The sequence below is a fragment of the Narcine bancroftii genome, chromosome 14 (genome assembly GCF_036971445.1).
Source record: "Narcine bancroftii isolate sNarBan1 chromosome 14, sNarBan1.hap1, whole genome shotgun sequence".
NCBI classification, from domain to species: domain Eukaryota; kingdom Metazoa; phylum Chordata; class Chondrichthyes; order Torpediniformes; family Narcinidae; genus Narcine; species Narcine bancroftii.
The window spans coordinates 63,112,003-63,129,026 of NC_091482.1; the positions used below are offsets into that span (position 1 = coordinate 63,112,003).

Below are 17,024 nucleotides of genomic sequence, written 5' to 3' on the forward strand. Positions count from 1 at the left end.
CAGTCTACTTTACAGTAACCTATCACTTTAGGGGCATTTATGCTTAATGAATGGCAAGATTTCCCTCACTTCCACCCATGTAGAAGAGCCAGTTTGCTCAGGGTGCAGACAGTCTTGATCCCACCGTCGCTAGGCAGCTCGGAAACCCCCTCCAGCAAAAGGATGGCTACTTGCTAATGGAGTGACCGATTTCTGCATTGAGAAATTCAAAGGAGAAGTTCCTTCCCCCTGGTGTCCATCTGGGAGGAAGGTGTAGGAAAGAAGAGAGAGGGATTCATTACTTGAAATTAGAAAACTGTATGTTCGCACCATTGGGCGCAGCATGAAGTGTAGTTCCTCTTGTTTACCTCCTTTTTTTTGTTCCTCTAGTCACCTCTTCTTTCAGATTCCAGCTCCTGTAATCTTGATCTTCAAATAACCTGTTCCCCTGTGTGACACTCCTGCTGGCCCACTTTGTTTTTCTTGCCTCTCTCTCTCTCTCTCTCTCTCTCTCTCTCTCTCTTCCTCTGGCATTTGCCAATCTACTACCTCTGTCTGTCAGCTCGTACCTCTCCCTGGTCCACCAATCCCACACAGACCCCCGTCCTACCACCCTTGTCCACTTTGCACTGGCTTCTCCTTCTTGTATTCTCGAGGAAAGGTCCCGGCCTGAAAAGTTGGCCATCCTTTCTCTCTCACTGATGCTGTTCGACCTGCTGAAGTCCTCCAGCAGTTTGTGTTTGATCTGGACAAGTCTGAGCTAAGATGACAGAGAGAGGAAAGCCCACTGTTGATGTACAGAAAAAAAACCCCTGTTATTCAGAATTCAAACAACTGGCAAAAAAAAAGAGGAAAATAAATAAATAAGTACAATTCTAATAAATAAGAGAACATAAAAAAAAGTTTTAAATTGTAAGAGTAAATGTGAAGGTCGGGTTTTGCTCGTAGCAGCTACTTGAATAAAGTTGGATTTGAATAAAATTGTGTCACCCAGGTTGATGCTTCTCGCTGTTGGCACGACTCTCTTAAAGTGTCTCCTTATTCCTGCTTAGTAGGATTCTTTATTTTTATTAGCGTATTATTCAGTATATTAATAAGTCTTCATCTGTTAACTTTGGGGGAGGGGGGAGGATTAATTATCCATAATGTTATTGTTTGTCTTTCTGGCTAATCCGACCTGCAGATGCAGTGACAGTTCAAAGACAATGACTGAAAATAAAGTAAAATGCTTTAAGGTTTATATATTCATGCAAATGAAATTTGTTCAGTGTAAGTACAGTCTAGTATTTTTGTCTTTTAAAATGTTTGTTCTTAATGCTCGTGTATTAGCTAGGCATTGTAAGAGCAGGTCTCAAGAAACTGGAAAACTCGCTTATCCATCATTGCCAATCCCTGTATGTCCTGGATTCCTGGGGGTTTAATGTACTTGGTGCTGGTGGGAGGGTTTCTGCCCAATAATTGAGCTGAATCAAGACTGCAACCATTCACAGCTTGGTACAGCATCAAATGTCAACCAATCGCGATGCTTGGAGGCATGTTCCCTGGTTACTTAAAACCATAATGTATTGGAACAATTTAGATTGCTGCTGGTTGGTAGAAAGGGCGATAGGTTCAGGCCTTGTTCACATTGACCTTCATCTTAACCTTTATCTTGCCTTTATTAAACATTGTACTGCAAGTCACATTAGTGTAACACGTCTTACAATAGCAATAGATTAAATAATTAAAATTGCCATGTTTGTGAGCAGATATATGTAATGTTCAATTAACACCTGATATCTTTAACAATTCATGCATAGTTGCTTGAGTACAATACAATGAAACACCCCTGCACCCAATGTCTGCCAGCCAGATCATTGCTGTTTATTGGTACATGATAAACCTTTCCCCTCTACTAATCTTCTACCAGAGTCACTAAGCAAATAGACATTTGTTAGATCAATATGTTTGCTTAGTTCTTCAGCTCTCTTGTATGCCAGCCCAACGGGAATTGCACACTTTGGTACAGTGACCTCAATTACTCAAAGACAAGGTCGTGACATTTATTTTCTCCCAATTTACTAGTTTCAAGTCAATATTCTTCCTCTGTGTTCATTGTTCCCACATCAAGCTCTTTCTCCTTGACTGGCCCAAACTTCCTCACCTTCCCTCCGTCCTGCTGTCCAGCAACAATCAATAACGTTAGTAAAACATGCCCAGATACATTATCTCACAAAATGCGACAGAGTCACATAAAGACAGTGTCGGAGGTGGGCCAGTGGGAAAGTCTTCAAATATCTCAGGACACTTGACAATAATCAATTCAATAAAATGCCTTTTAAAGAACCCAAGACTTCCAGATGATGCAAGTTCTGGGTGATTTCCTGGATTGGCCCAAGGGACCATTGGAGGAATTATTATTTTCCAATACCCGGTAATTTCACGGTTGACCTGGGAGTGGGTTGTGGGGCAATACAATTACTTAGTCATAACCTTGGACCAGAAATTTTTTAATGTATTTTAAGCTCATTCCAGGAATATCTGCCAGTTTTTAAAATTTGTCTGCTTTCATTTCTCCTTTTATAGTCATTTGTTAGGCCCTCCTAATGATTAAGAGAACATGAGACACTGAGCGGCTCAGTTAGCATGGCAGTTAGTGCAACACTATTACCATGTCAACAATCCAAGTTCGAATCCGGCGCTGTAATAGCATAAGGAGTTTGTATGTCCTCCCCGTGACTGGTTTATCGTAACTAGTGATTGGGCAGCATGGTTGGTGTAGCAGTTGATGGGACTGGACCTGGTTTCGAATCCCGCACTGTCTGTAAGGAGCTTGTATGTTCTCCCTGTGTCTGCGTGGGTTTCTCTGGGGACTCTGGTTTCCTCACACCCTTCAAAAATATACTGGGGTGTAGGTTAATGGGGTGTAATTTGGGAGGAAATGACTCATAGGGCCGTATTGGCCTGGTACTGTGCTGTTGGTCTAATTTTAAAGAGAAATCCAGCATTGCGTTTTTACTTTAATTACGGTTCCTGCAGACTTTCGTGTTTTACTGAAAGTGAAGGGGGCCCAGAAACTTTGAGGAGGATCCTAAGGGAGCCCTAGCCATAAAATGATTGAGAATGGCTGCTCTGGGGTTTGAGTCACTCTCTGGCTCAGACATTTAAATGTTGGTGGAACTGTGAGGTTTATACAACAATCTATTGCCTTGCATACAGTGAATTGCTGGAGAAACTCAGCAGGTTGGGCAACATTCAGGGGTAGAAATGGCCAGTCTTGATTCAGGATCGTGACCAAGACATTGACTGACCATCTCTCTCCACAGACGTTGCCCGACCCACAGAGTCCCTCCAGCAGCTTGATGTATACTCTAGACTCCAACATCTGCAGTTTTTATGCTTCTCTAATCTAATCACTTTTTCAGAGAAATGCTTTTCACGTTATTTCTCCATTTTTGACTGCAGTTGAATTCTCAGACAGCCGCAGTTGGATTGAACCTTGCTTTCTGGATTATACGTTGCTGTTTCTCAATGTTGTCTGTCCTTTAATGAGTTAGGTGCTGTAAGTGGATGGGCAGGACTTCACATTGCCATGAGTTGGAGCATTGAGATGGTGGAAGGGAAAGCGGTGAGTGGTTTGAGGCTTCAGTGATGTAAAATGGATGAACATGTGGACAATCTCCAGAATTTAGATGACATCCTGGAATGCACACGATGTTGGAAGTGGAAGAGATGATAAAGTTTCTGCATCAATTGGGGAAAGTGTGACAGGCGATGAGGGTTTCGAGCAGCCATTCTCAACAGAAGCCCCACGGCCTTCCCGGACTAGGAGAGAAGTACAGAAGAAACCAAAACTTGACCGCTTCACTGGGAAGGAGGTTCATAAACTTTGTGCAGAGTCCTAAGGGGTCATAGCTGAAAGGAAAGGTTGAGAATGGCTGATTTAGAGCAATGAGTCTGGGGAAAACATTGACTGGCCTCTGCCTGACATCCAAGCTCCTGGGCTCATTGAATTCCAGATGGAAACAACTTCAGCCAACTGTCTAATCAAGGGAACGAAGGTCTCTAGTTGATGGTACAAGAGTAAGCTGCTAATCAATAGATAAAAGATCAACATGCCCAGATCAGAATAGAAACTGCAGCTGAGGAATATAAATGCAGAAAATAAAGAAATGTGATATATGTGAGTCCACATTTGTGGGCAATTCTGGTCATCCAGCCATGGGAAATAAGTTGGAAAGGTGCAGAAAAAAATTCACAGGGACTTTGCCAGGATTGGTGAGCTTGAGTTATAAGGAGAGGTTGGATAGGCCCAGACACTTCTCCTTATAGTGTAGGGGGCTGAGGGTGACCTTGTCGAGGCAACAAAATCATAAAGGCAAAGATAAAGAAGTCAGTCAATTTTTTTCTCAGAGTACGGGAGTCCAAAACTTGAGGAAACAAGTCTTATGAGGGAAGGTTAGCGGAGCTGGGACTTTTCACTTAGCAGCATAGAAGGATGAGCAGAGGTCTACAAGATTATGAGAGCCATAGATAGGGTGGACGACTAACACCTGTTTCCTAGGTTAGGATCAGCAAATACCAGAGGAAATATGTACAAAGTGAAGGGAGGGAAGTTTAAGCAAGACATGAGGGGTAAGTTATTTTTCACACAGAAAGTTGTGAGTGCCTGGAATGCTTTGCCAGGGATGGTGGTGGAAGCTGAAACACTGGGGACATTGAAGTGACTCTTAGACAGAGACATGGCTGAAAGAAAAATAGAGGGTTATGGGGTAGGGAGGGTTTAGTACTTTTTTTAAAGGAAGGAATATATGGGTTGATACAACATTGAGGGATGAAGGGCTGTGCTGTAGTGTTCTATGAAAGGGGAAAGATTTGAGAGGCACCCTTTTCACATGAGATGGTGGGTATGTGGATTGAGCAGCCAGGGGATGTGGTAGAAGTGGAGACAATTGCAACATTTGAAACACATTTGGACAGGGAGCGAATGCAAGAAGATAGTAGCACGAAGATCTGAGTTAGCTCTTGGACTGTACACCCAAGGGAGAGGGTGTTGTTAGCTGTGCCCAGACACAAGATCAATTTTCTTGGAATTCCTCCCACTCAACCATTGTAATTTATGATTCAGCATTTTTCCAGAATTCAGTCTGACATTACCAGTTATGGGAGGTTGTTAGCAACCATCTTCCCTGTGGTCATTTTTTCCATTGCTCACTGGGTAGAGTGCAGACTTGTTTGTAAGTACCATAGCTAAAGGATTTAGGTAAAAACAAACATCCAACATCCAATATGAGCTTGTACCTGTTGACCTAGTCTAACTAGCACGTAAAGGAGTAATAAAATAGGAAATGCTGGAAATATTCATCAGGCCAGGCAGCATTCCTGCTATCTCGGACCCTCCTGCTAACGAAAATAGATTATTCCTATTTATTCCATGTAAGGCCAACATGGTTTTATAGACCTGAGTTCAGAGGCCCCTGGCTTCCTCTTGCAAGCAAAACATCTCCAACTCATTTCCTGGCAACATCTTCATAAATCTTGTCATCTCCCATTTGCAGTGCCTCATCTTTCTGGCTGTGGAGGTGACCAGATTTGTGTGCACTGCTCAAGTGCCTGGCACATCATCTCATCTCCTATAGTGAACCTCAGTTTATAAGGGAAAGCATCTCAAATACTTTTTTGACCTTCTCAAGTCAAGTTTATTGTCATCTGATTGCACAAATACAGCCCAATGAAACAATGTTCTTGGTGCAAAATATGCAGACACACCACCAGACATAACACATACATATGCAGGACATGTATTCATATATACAAATAAATAAATAAATATTGGTTCATGGGAGTGAGAGTCTTAGATGGTTAGTGCCAGCAGTTCCTTGGGTCGTTCATTCTCACTACCCGTGGGAAGAAGCTGTTCCTCAGCCTGGTGGTGCTGGATCTGATACTCCTGTATCTCTTTCCCGATGGGAAATTATCAGATCAACCATGATCTTATTGAATGGCAGAGCAGGCTCAATGGGCTGGATGGCCTACTCCTGCTCCTATTTCTTATAAGCAGCTGAAAGACAATGTGTGCAGAGTGGAAGGGATCTTCATTGATTTTACGCACCCTTTTCAGACAACGATCCTGGTAGATCATGTCGATGGGAAGGGGGGCAGATGTTGGGTGGAAAGGGAAAAATGGGACACTCCAGTCATCCTCTCTGTCACTCATGGTCTTGTGGACTGACCTTCGATCCATTTCTCTGTAGCAACTATACCACACTGTGATGCAGCCGGCCAGTACGCTCTCGATGGAGCTCCTGTAGAAGGTTGACATGATGGCAGCCGGTAGCCTTGCCCACTTCAGTCTTCTCTGGAAGAGCAGCTGCTATTGCACCTTCCTGACAAGTGAGGAGATGTTGAGTGTCCATGAAAGGTCATTAGTTAAGTGAACTCCAAGAAACTTGGTGCTCTCCACCCTCCTCTACAGAGTTGTTGATGTGTAGTGGAGGATGGTCATTCCTGGTCCTCCTGAAATCCATGATCATTTCCTTTGTCTTGTCCACATTGAGACTGTTACTCTTGCATCATTTCACGAGATTTTCCACCTCTTCTCTGTAGTGCCTCTCCTCATTGTTGCTGTTGAGGCCAACTATTGATGTGCCATCTGCAAACTTGATGACTCTGTTGAAGCTGGATTTGGTGATGCAGTCGTGGGTCGGTAGCGTGAACAGGAGTGGGCTGAGCACACCGCCGTGAAGTGCGCCAGTGCTCAGCGTGACAGTGCTCGATATTCTGCTACCGACCCAGACAGACTGTGGTTTTTCTGTGAGGAACTCTAGAATCCAGAGTAGGTTGAGTCCCAACGAGGAAAGCCTCTCCACCAGCCTCTGCGGAAAGATCATATTATATGCCGAGCTGAAGTCAATGAACAGCAGCCTGGTGTGTATGAGGCGTCGTTCTCCAAGCGGGGTAGGTCGGAGTGAAGGGACATTAACAAAGCACTGACTGACCATTTCTCTCCACAGGTAGGCTGAGTCCCTTCAGTTTCTCAACGTTTGCTCATAGATTCCTGCACCTTTTTGACCCCCTCAGCTCTGATTAGTCTGAAGCAAGCGGTCATCTAGATGCTTTTAAAACCTGTTGAGACTTTCTGCCCTCATCCTTTCTAGTCTCTCATCAGATTTTAGGTGGAAAAAATATCTCCAATCCACTCTTGTCATTTTACCCAGCAGAGACAGATTTAAAATTGGTCTATGAAGTGCTTTGGGACTCTGACAAATTAAGTCCTTCCTTACTCAATAACCATCACCAAATATTGTTGGCAGAGTTTTGGAATGTTTGAGACATAACAAGGCATTCTATAAATTCTTTATTTCTCATTTCCCCCCAATCAAAAAAAGAGTGCTATATATCACCCTTATCTCTCCAAACAGTAAAACGGAGCTGCTTTAAAAACACTTAAAGATGATTAGTTCTTAGTGATATAATTCACTTTAATCTTCTAACGTTGGTTGGTATTTGCTTGAAAGCATTAGCAACAAGTACATAATTATAACACTAATTAAGATGCCAAACACTCGTTTCCTACAAGTACACCTTAGAAGGAACAACATGCCCAATTTATTAGCATCTGCTGTTGGATTATTAATCACCTAACAGGCAATTAGCAAGCTGTTACAATCCTTACTCTGGTATGTAAATAAATTCCTGGGATAATTTTGTCCTTTGATAATAAAGTAAACATTATTAAAATGAGCTTGCAGAGACGGCAAACGATCACTGCTGTTAATTACTCCGCGACATTATAATTCTGGGAGAGTATTTCTGGGACTGTGGAGGATTGCATTTCCAAGAAGAAATCCTCATCTCTCGCAGAACACGCACACCAATTGAGGACACACTCTATTAGGGACATCTACAAGAAGCAGCCTTTATCCTCAAGGACCCCCCCCCACTACCCAGGACATGCCCTCTTTTTACCTCAGGAAGGAGGTACAGGAGCCTGAAGACAAACACCCAGTGGCACAAAAACCTCCACCATCTGATTTCTGAATGGACAACGAACCACAGACACTGCCTCACTTTGTCTCTTCTGCACTGATTTATTTATTTTTAAAAGTGTAATTTATAGCAATTTTTTGGCACTGTTGACGCTGGCACAAAACAACAAAATTCGTGACACAAGTTCATGACAATAAATTCTGATTCTGGTTCAAGTTGAAGTGGGCTGATTATATCTTTTATCGCTAGATGATTATGTCAGTTTTCATCCTGCTCTTGTGTTGTGCATCTCTCAGCACTGAGAACCCCCCTTCCTGAACGATCAGCCCTGAAATATCGGTGATACATCTTTACCTTCTATGGACACTGCGAGATCTGATGAGTTTGGCCAGCTTTTCCGTATTTTTACTCCAATCACAGCATCTGCAGACTTCTGTGTTTCACTCACTTCCTGACCTCCACAACCATTCTTCATGACTTGGTGGCATTGTCCACCAAAAACCCTGGCTTCTCCTAACTTCTGGATGTGACTTTACACTGAGGCCCCTCCATCAGACTTGAGTGGGGATCTGCAAGATCCCATGGCTTGGACACAGGCCATTCAGCCTTCCAAGTCTATGCTGATCACCCCTGTACACAATCCCAGGTTTATCCACCAAACAATCCCAATAACTCTCCCAGATTGTCCCACTCTCCTCCAGCAGCCAATTAACTGACTGACCACCGCATCTTTGGGACATGGGAGGAAATCAGATACTTGGAGGAAACCCAAGTGGTCACAGGGAGAAGGTGTAAACTTCACACAGGCAGCACAGGTGATCACGATTGAACCAGGGTCACTGGAACGGTGAGACACTGGCTCAACCAGCTGTGCTGCTATTCCAAAGGAGAGCAGGAGATTCTCTCCTCTCCCTGGGATGTTACTGACCCTCTATCATTACAATAAACTGGATTTTATGGTGGCTGTGTCTCCCAACAGTAATGTGCTGCTATTCCAAAGGAGAGCAGGAGATTCTCTCCTCTCCCTGGGATGTTACTGCCCCTCTATCATTACAATAAAATGGATTTTATGGTGGCTGTGTCTCCCAATGTGCTTCAAAGCAGGGTGAGGTTGTGTCAAATGTTGAGCAGTACAAGTGGTTTCTTTTGCAGAGAATATTGGTGCAGAAAAATACCTGGGGACAGTTTAAATGGTGCTGAAGATAAAGCCTTTCTCCCTCAGCGCCACAACCAGTTCATCCCAAATGTTCACCCTGTCACTACGATTCCTCTCACTTCTGGCCCCTGCTCCTGACGAGCTCCCCACTCATCATTTTGTATGCAATGTTGGCAGCGGTCCGACACCAAGCATCCTTCCTACTAGATGCAGTTGCTACAAACCAGACAAGCCTGCCCTCGGGCTCCTGTTCAAATGTCACGTTGTAGAACGTCACACTATCATGCATTGATGGGTTATGACAAGCGTTCAACTCTTGCGATTCAGCCCAGGAAAGTGGTGCATTGAAGATCTGAAATGATCCATTGTCTGAAGAGCCCACACAAAATCATTAAGGACCCCTTCCACCCCACACACAGAATCTTTCAGCTGCTGCTGTTGGGAAAGAGATACAGGAGTAACAGAGCCAGCACCACCAGGCTAAGGAACAGCTTCTTCCCACAGGCAGTGAGAACGCTGAACGACCAAAGGAACTGCTCACACTGACCACCTGAGACTCTCATATTCATGAAACAATTTCAATCTATTTATTTATTTATTTATTTGTATAGATGAATCCTCTGCGATCAGATGACAATAAACTTGACTTGATGATGACCAGACATTTCTGCTTTTCTGTGTTGTTAAAGTGGCCCCTTAGTTTGAGAAGAGATGGGTGACCTTGAGTTAGATAACTTCAGGACACTGGTAAGATATCATCTACACTGTCTTCACTAACAAGCAATATTAATATTAGTGTTCTCTCCCATGCTAACCTCTCAAACTACACTGTTTCCATTGTTGTTCGGGCCATATTTGTAATATAATAAACCAGAAATGTAATATAACATGAAATTGCCATTAGTTTGCTGTAAGGTTTGCCATTAGCATTGTCCAGCGCCCCTTACAGTCAGAGAAAGAGTTGCAAAAGAGAGTCGCCAAGTCTCCAGTTCAGTTCAAACCGTTGTCAACCCAAGCCCAGATCCAAACCTCTGACACAATCAGGAAGCCTTCAGCGCCCAGGGCCCTTCAGGAGCCCTCCTTGCCCTCAGTGCCCTCCTGAATTCCATTTCCGATATCTGGTTCTCATGAGCCCGTCTCCAGCAACCCACAGCCTGGCGTGAGCCCTTTGACCTTGTCACCAGCAGCCCGTGGCCCGTGTGGGTTCCTCACCTGCAAGCCAGCAGCAGTCTGCCGCCTGTGTGTGTCCGTCAGCCCCAGAGCATTTCCCATTTTATATTAGTTCACTTTTTTATTTCTATTCCTGCAATCCTACCATGTCAACACAGGGTTAGTGGTGAGCGTAATGGTTAGCTTGATGTTATTAAAGCACCAGCGACCCAAGTTCGAATCTAGTGCTTTCTGGAAGGAGTTTGTATATTCTCTGTGTCTGTGTGGGTTTTCCCCAGGAGCTCCAGTTTCTTCCCACCATTCAAAGATTATCAGGGTCGTAGTTTAATTGCATGGCTTGGACTTGTGGGCCTGATGGTCCTGTGGCTGTGCTGTATGTCTAAATTTCTAAGAAATTACTTGCATTGTGGTTTAATGTGTTGTTTACTGTGTCTATTAATTCATTTTGTCTTGCCCTATCTCAGACACTCTTATTGTTTCACTGATCTCTCCTCCACCTTCTCTCCCACTGAAAACTAACCCGTATCTCTCGCTCTTCTCTATTTTGCCAAAGGTTGTAGGTCTGAAAAGTTGACTCTTTTTCCCTCCACCGATATTGCCTGCCTGAATGTATTTTCTCTGTTTTTGTGGTGAGACAGGGTCCCTATTCTGAGCTCTGCCATGGGAAGGGATTATCTGGTGGGAGGGACAATGTTCATGGATGCGCTGGAAGACTCTGTGAAGAAATCCCACTGATTGCCTGGAATCCTTGGCTCATAACTGCTCAGAGTAGAGAGGGAGCTTTCAGGAAGACACCGAGGACCTGAGGCTATGCGTCAGGGACACACAAAAGGCCAGCGTCAGTGGCAGAATGAGTATGTCATCCGATGACCTGTCTATCAGATACCTCCTAGCCCAGTTGTGGAAGAGACTGAGCTGATCAACCTCCTCAAAGCAGTTAGTGTAGCCGGTGATTCAGGTTCGAAACCGACACTGTCTGTAAAGAGTTTGTTCGTTCTCCCCTTGTCTATGTGGGTTTTCCCTGGGTGCTCCGGTTTCCTCCCACCCTTCAAAACGTATTGGGGGGAGGGTTTTGTAGGTCAATTGGGTGTAATTGGGCAGCATGGGCTTGTGGGCCGGAAAGGTCTGTTACCGTGCTGTATGTCCAAATTGAATTAAATTAATAAAATTTTAATAAAGCACTAATCCAAAGTGGAAGCAGGTGCTTTGCAAAGCTGAGTGTCTGCCTTGGGAGAAGAAGGGGGCAGCATAAAGCTCCCACCATTTCTGATTCTGTCTTTGTGAGTTGGATGAGTGGAAAGGTTGTTGTAGCCCCGTCTTGGTCCACCTTGTCCATGGTGGAGAATTTCTTGTTGTCCATCCCCATTCTTGCCTCTGCTATCCCTTCAAATGAACCAACCAAGGATTTGTTTGGTGCTGTAATATTCTGCTGATTGGCTCTTGGTTTCAAGATCAAGCCCAGGAGCCTTTTAATGTATCATCGAGAGGTGCCAGCAGCTTGTCCTGCAGTATAAACTCAAATCGGATGATCAAATCTCTCTCTATCTAGTGAACCTCAGCAAGCAAAATCTGTATTCAACACTTAATCAAATCAAGATTTATAAAAGCCACTTCAGCAAGCACCTTGCTGTTTGAAAATACGAGGGGTAAACATGATTTTGCAGAGTCTCAACTTTGCCATATAAATCTCCAACAGCTTCATCTATCATCATCTGATTGCAGTTTTGCTCGGTTATGTTCTGCGTCTTGAATTTTCAGTGAGTTTGAAGATTCTCCACTGGCACTTGGCTAAATGTTGATTCAATAAGGAAGGAAATGCTGAATGATTAGCAATAGAATGCCAATTTTAGTCAGGAGAATCATTGGGAACAGAGCAAACTCGACAAGTTCTGTCTGTGAAATGCCAGCTGGCTCCTCTGCACCATCTACTTTATGCAGACCTACAGAACCACTTGAAAAGCACATCATGGAAGGATTGTAGCTGGCTGCAGAAAGATGACGACAATGACCCACATCCATACCCGGCCACCCTTCCCCATTCACCTTGCGGTAAACCCGAGGGCATTCCAGCTGCCTTGGTTGGTCAGCCTGTCCTCAATGATCTTCACAGTAAAAGAAAATCTGCTGGGGGCAGCTCCGCGGATCGCACAGCGCTGGTGGGAGAAGCAGAACGGTCGACGTTTCAGGCTGGAAAAGGCTGGGAAGGGGTGGACAGGGCCAGGAGGAAGTTGGTGAACCAGACCAGGGTGGAGGGTGACGGACAGGTGGACTGAATGGTAGGGGGTAGATGAAGGGAGGGAGAGGCAGGAAGGAAACGAAAGGAGTCATTGAGAGGAGGAAGCTACGTTGTACATGGCAGGTGGGACGATAAGTGGAGATGAAGGTTGCCAATGTATTTATTTGAAAGTTGGTCCTGGGAATAGACCCATTTACATGAGACCAGAAACCAGTCTTCACAGTGATGCCAGGATAGGAATGGCACAAAGAGACCAAAGACGTGAGAAACTACCATGACAGTTTACACAAAGCCATGACCCCTGCGTATGGCCAATCAACTGTCCTCAAAATATCACCTGGATAAGGTAGTTGGAGTTCCGGGCCATCCCATTAACAGCACAGCTTTTAATAGCCCCTTTTAAGTTTATAAATCCCACGTAGCTAATGCTGACAGCTGATGTTCCTGTTTTACCTGATGGTGTCAGCGGTATTCTGCAGCATTTCCCCACCCCCCATCATAATGGTCCACGCAAAATTTATTGCACCTCTCTGCGGTGCTTAAAGCGCATTTATTTGTTGATCAACAATAACATGAAATCTTAAATAAATGTTTATTTGGGAACAAAATGTTCTTTAAGTGATGATCGGGTCATGTGAATTTTTTTGCCTTGGTGCCAACCTTTATCTTGCGAAGTTCCTCGGAGGACTTCTTAAGGTGTCTTACCCCTTTGATGCTATGAAAAGGGTGAACTTCAATGTAGTCATTGATGAGTGATGGGTTTGCTTCCTATTTTCATTATGGTTGAGGTGGGGAGTAAGGATGATTCCGGGAATGAAAGGGTTACTATATAATGAAGTGGCGGGGTGGGGGGGGGGGGGGTAAATCTCAATGTAACATTTTGAATGATAAAAGGCATGGACAGATGTAGAAAGGTTGTTTCCTATGGTGGTAGAGTCGAGGACAAGAGGGCACTACTCATGATTGAAGGGCGTCCGCATCGAATGGGGACGTGGAGGAATTTCTTGAGCCAACGTGTGGTGAATTTGTTGCCACAGGCAGTTGCGGCAGCCAGGTCATTGAGCGTATTTAAGGCAAAAATTGATAGGTTCTTGATGAGCCAGTGCATCAAAGGATATGGAGAGAAGGCCGGGCAGTGGGGCTGAGTGTAAAAATGGATAAGCTCATGATTAAATGGTGGGGCAGATTTGATGGGCTGGATAGCATATTTCTGCACCTACATCTTATGGACCTGAAACATTGTCTATGCTCACTCCCCACAGCATGACCCACGTCCAATCTCATCTCCGGGCTAAAAAAAAAAATCAGTCAGGATCAAACCGAGTGGCAGAGGAACCAGCAAAGGCCCTTTTCACAAATCAGCTAAGCTTTGTTAAACTCGGGAGTAAACCAGACAATTCAGCTGGCTGTGGTATAACCGTGGCAGAATAAATTAATGAGACAATTTCTCCTTGTTTGGGTAAATCAGCTCTTCTACTCTGATGACCAGGCATTGGTCACAGATAGCAGTTGTCTCAGAGGCAGCCAGCAATCTTAAACGCTCTTCCCTCTTTATATAATTTCTTCAACACTTGATTAATTTTAATCTGCCACATGCAAGAAGAAAAGAATAATTTTTAAATTCATTTTTAATGAAGGGAAGTAATAGGGGGAGATGGGCAGATAATAGTACTCTCTTGACCTCTACACCCTGATAAACTTATGATGGTTGTCAGCAATAGGTTTTAATGTGCTTCATGAACCTTAAGTTAAGAGGTTTTTAAGTAGCATCAAAAGCGTTGCAACATTCCCATTTTGAGAAAATAATTTAAATTTACAATGCTTTACACGCTTGAGCAGCAGGTGATGGACATTAAACTCTGCTGTTTTACCTGATGGTGTCAGCGGTATTCACTTACAACCAATCCTTCATCTGAATTCCCATTTTCACAGAAGAGAATCAGAATTTATTGTAATGAACATATTACAACATTTGTTGTTTTGTGGCTTCATTTTTGGTTCCAATATGGCTATAAATTGCATTTAAAAATAAATAAATTAGTGCAAAAATAAGAGAAAATGAGCTGGTGTCTGGGGTTCATTGTCCATTCAGAAATCTGATGGCAGAGGGGAAGAAGCTGTTTTTGTAACGTTTGGGTGTTGATCTTCAGGCTCTTGTACCCCCTACCTGATGATAGCAGCATGTAGAGGGCAAAGCCTGCGTGGTGAGGCATCCTTGATGATAGAGGCTGCTTTCTTGAGACACTGCCTCTTGTAGATGCCCCCAATGGAGTGAAGACTGATGCCCATGATGGCGCTGGCCAAGTTCACAACTCTCTGTAGTTTTTTCCTGTCCTGTGCATGGGCACCTCCATACCACACAGTGATGCAACCAGTCAGAATGCTCTCCATGGTACACGTAGAAATTTGCAAGAGTTAGCTCCTTAGTTTTGCTAACGTTGAGTGCAAGGTTATTGTGGCTGATTTATCTCCCTCATGTACTGTAGTCATTGAAGAATATCTTGATACGTTTTGCTGTTGTCTAGGTAATACAGAGCTGAGTGGAGAACCAGTGATATTGCATCTACTGTGGAGTCACTGTGATGGTAAGCGAATTGCAGTGGGTCCATATCTTTACTTAGGTACAAGTTAATTCTGACCATGTCTAACCTCACAAAGTATTGCATCACAGTAAATGTGAGGGCTACTGGGCAAAAATCCTGTTCTTCTTGGGTACCGGGATGATTTATGCCCTTTGAAGCAGGTGGGAACCTCTGAATGCAGCAATGAGAGGTTGAAAATGTCTGTGAATACTGCAGCTAGTTAGTTGGTACAGATTTTCAGTACCCTGCAAGGCACGCTATCAGGGCCTGACGCCTTGCCAGTGTTCACCTTTTGAAGGACGTTCTGACATTGGGTTTAGAGACAGATATCACAGGGTTGTCAGCTTCTGCTGGGATTCAGAGTGAGGTGTTCAGCTCATCAGGTCGTGAGACATCACAGCCATTTATGGTATTTGGCCTCGCCTTATAGGAAGTAATAGCCTGTAATTCCTACCACAGCAGGTGAGTATCTGATGCGGTTTCTAGCTTCTTTGAATTGCCTCTTTGCTGCTGAGATGGCCTTCCATAGGGAGTACATAGACTTCCTGTAGAAATCTGGATCACTGGCCTTAAACACCATTGATCTCGCCCTCAACTAGTTGTGAATCTTTTGATTCATCTACAGCTTCTGGTTGGGATACTTCTGGTAAGTATGTGTCGTCACACACTCATCCAGGCAGGTCTTGGTGAAGTCGGTGACAGCCATGGCATATTCATTCAAGTTTTGGAATGTGCCCTTGAATATGGTTCAGTCCACCAATTCAAAGCAGTCCTGCAGGTGCTCCTCCACCTCCCTCAACCATACTTACACTATATTCACTGCAGGTGCTGTAGTCCTCCGTCTCCACTTGTGCGCATAGAGTAGAACTAAAGCCAGGTTATCAGACTTGTCGAAGTGTAGTCATGAGATGGCTCGGTAGGTGTTCTTCATGGTGGTGTCATCAGTGGTCAAGTATTCTGGCTCCTCTATTTTTGCAGGTATTGTGTTAGTGATAGTTTGTCAGAGACTTCTTAAGATTGTAAGTCCCCTAAAAATATCAGGGTGTGTTGTCCCATGGCTGCTGATCACAGAGTTCAGCTCCTCCAGTGTTAGCCTGGGGCGGAATGTACACTGCAACCAGGATGATGGCAGTGGACTCCCTAGGCAGGTAGAATAGGTGACATTTGATCGCCAAATGTTCCAGGTTGGGGGAGCAGAATTGGGACATAACCATCAAGCTTGTGCACCATGATGAATTGATGATGATGTAGGCACGCCCCCCCCCCCCCCCACCCCCAGATTTTCCTGATGCCAATATCTGGTGCGTACAGTGGAGGCTGTCGTGCTGTGTCCGGAATGCCCTCACTCAGCCATGTCTTGGTGAAGCACATCACACAGGAATCCCTGATGTCTCTGCTTCTGTAATCTGGCTCTGAGTTCATCCAGTTTATTTGCCAAGGATCGTACGTTAGCTAGGAGGGTGGTAGGGAGCAGAGGCCTTGGGGCCAGCATCTTACCTGTTGCCACCCCACCAGCGCGCCCCCCCCCCCCACATCTGTATGGTCAGGACTTCCTTAAATAGCCTGTGGGTCAGCTGCTGGTAATTCCCAATAGCCGCTAACTGTTGGCATCTCCCGCAGCCCACTGAAGCTTGCTGTTCCTGACAATTGCAAGATCTACAAACATCCTTCAGCAGAATTACTTGCTGGTTTCTATGGTTATAGTTCAGAACAGGAACGTGCGATGATTCCCCTGGGAGTTGCACAAAAAGAATTGCCGCTGGAAGGCGCCATCTTGTTCTTTCAGCCACTCAGAGCCCCTATTCTGATTTAGGATGCACCCACCACATACACACCCATCCCCAATTCTCTGTCTCGCTGCAAAGACTTTTCCCACAGAAAGTTTAACATTTCTTTTCCCAAAGCTCAGGGAATTGGTAAAATTGGAGGTCCC

At 44.4% G+C, this 17,024-nt stretch overlaps 1 long non-coding RNA gene across 1 annotated transcript in view; it reads left to right on the top strand.

The window, feature by feature from the left end:
• The window catches only part of LOC138749274 (uncharacterized), a 110,662-nt gene that overhangs the window by 76,037 nt on the left and 17,601 nt on the right, over positions 1-17,024 (top strand). The window lies entirely within an intron of this gene.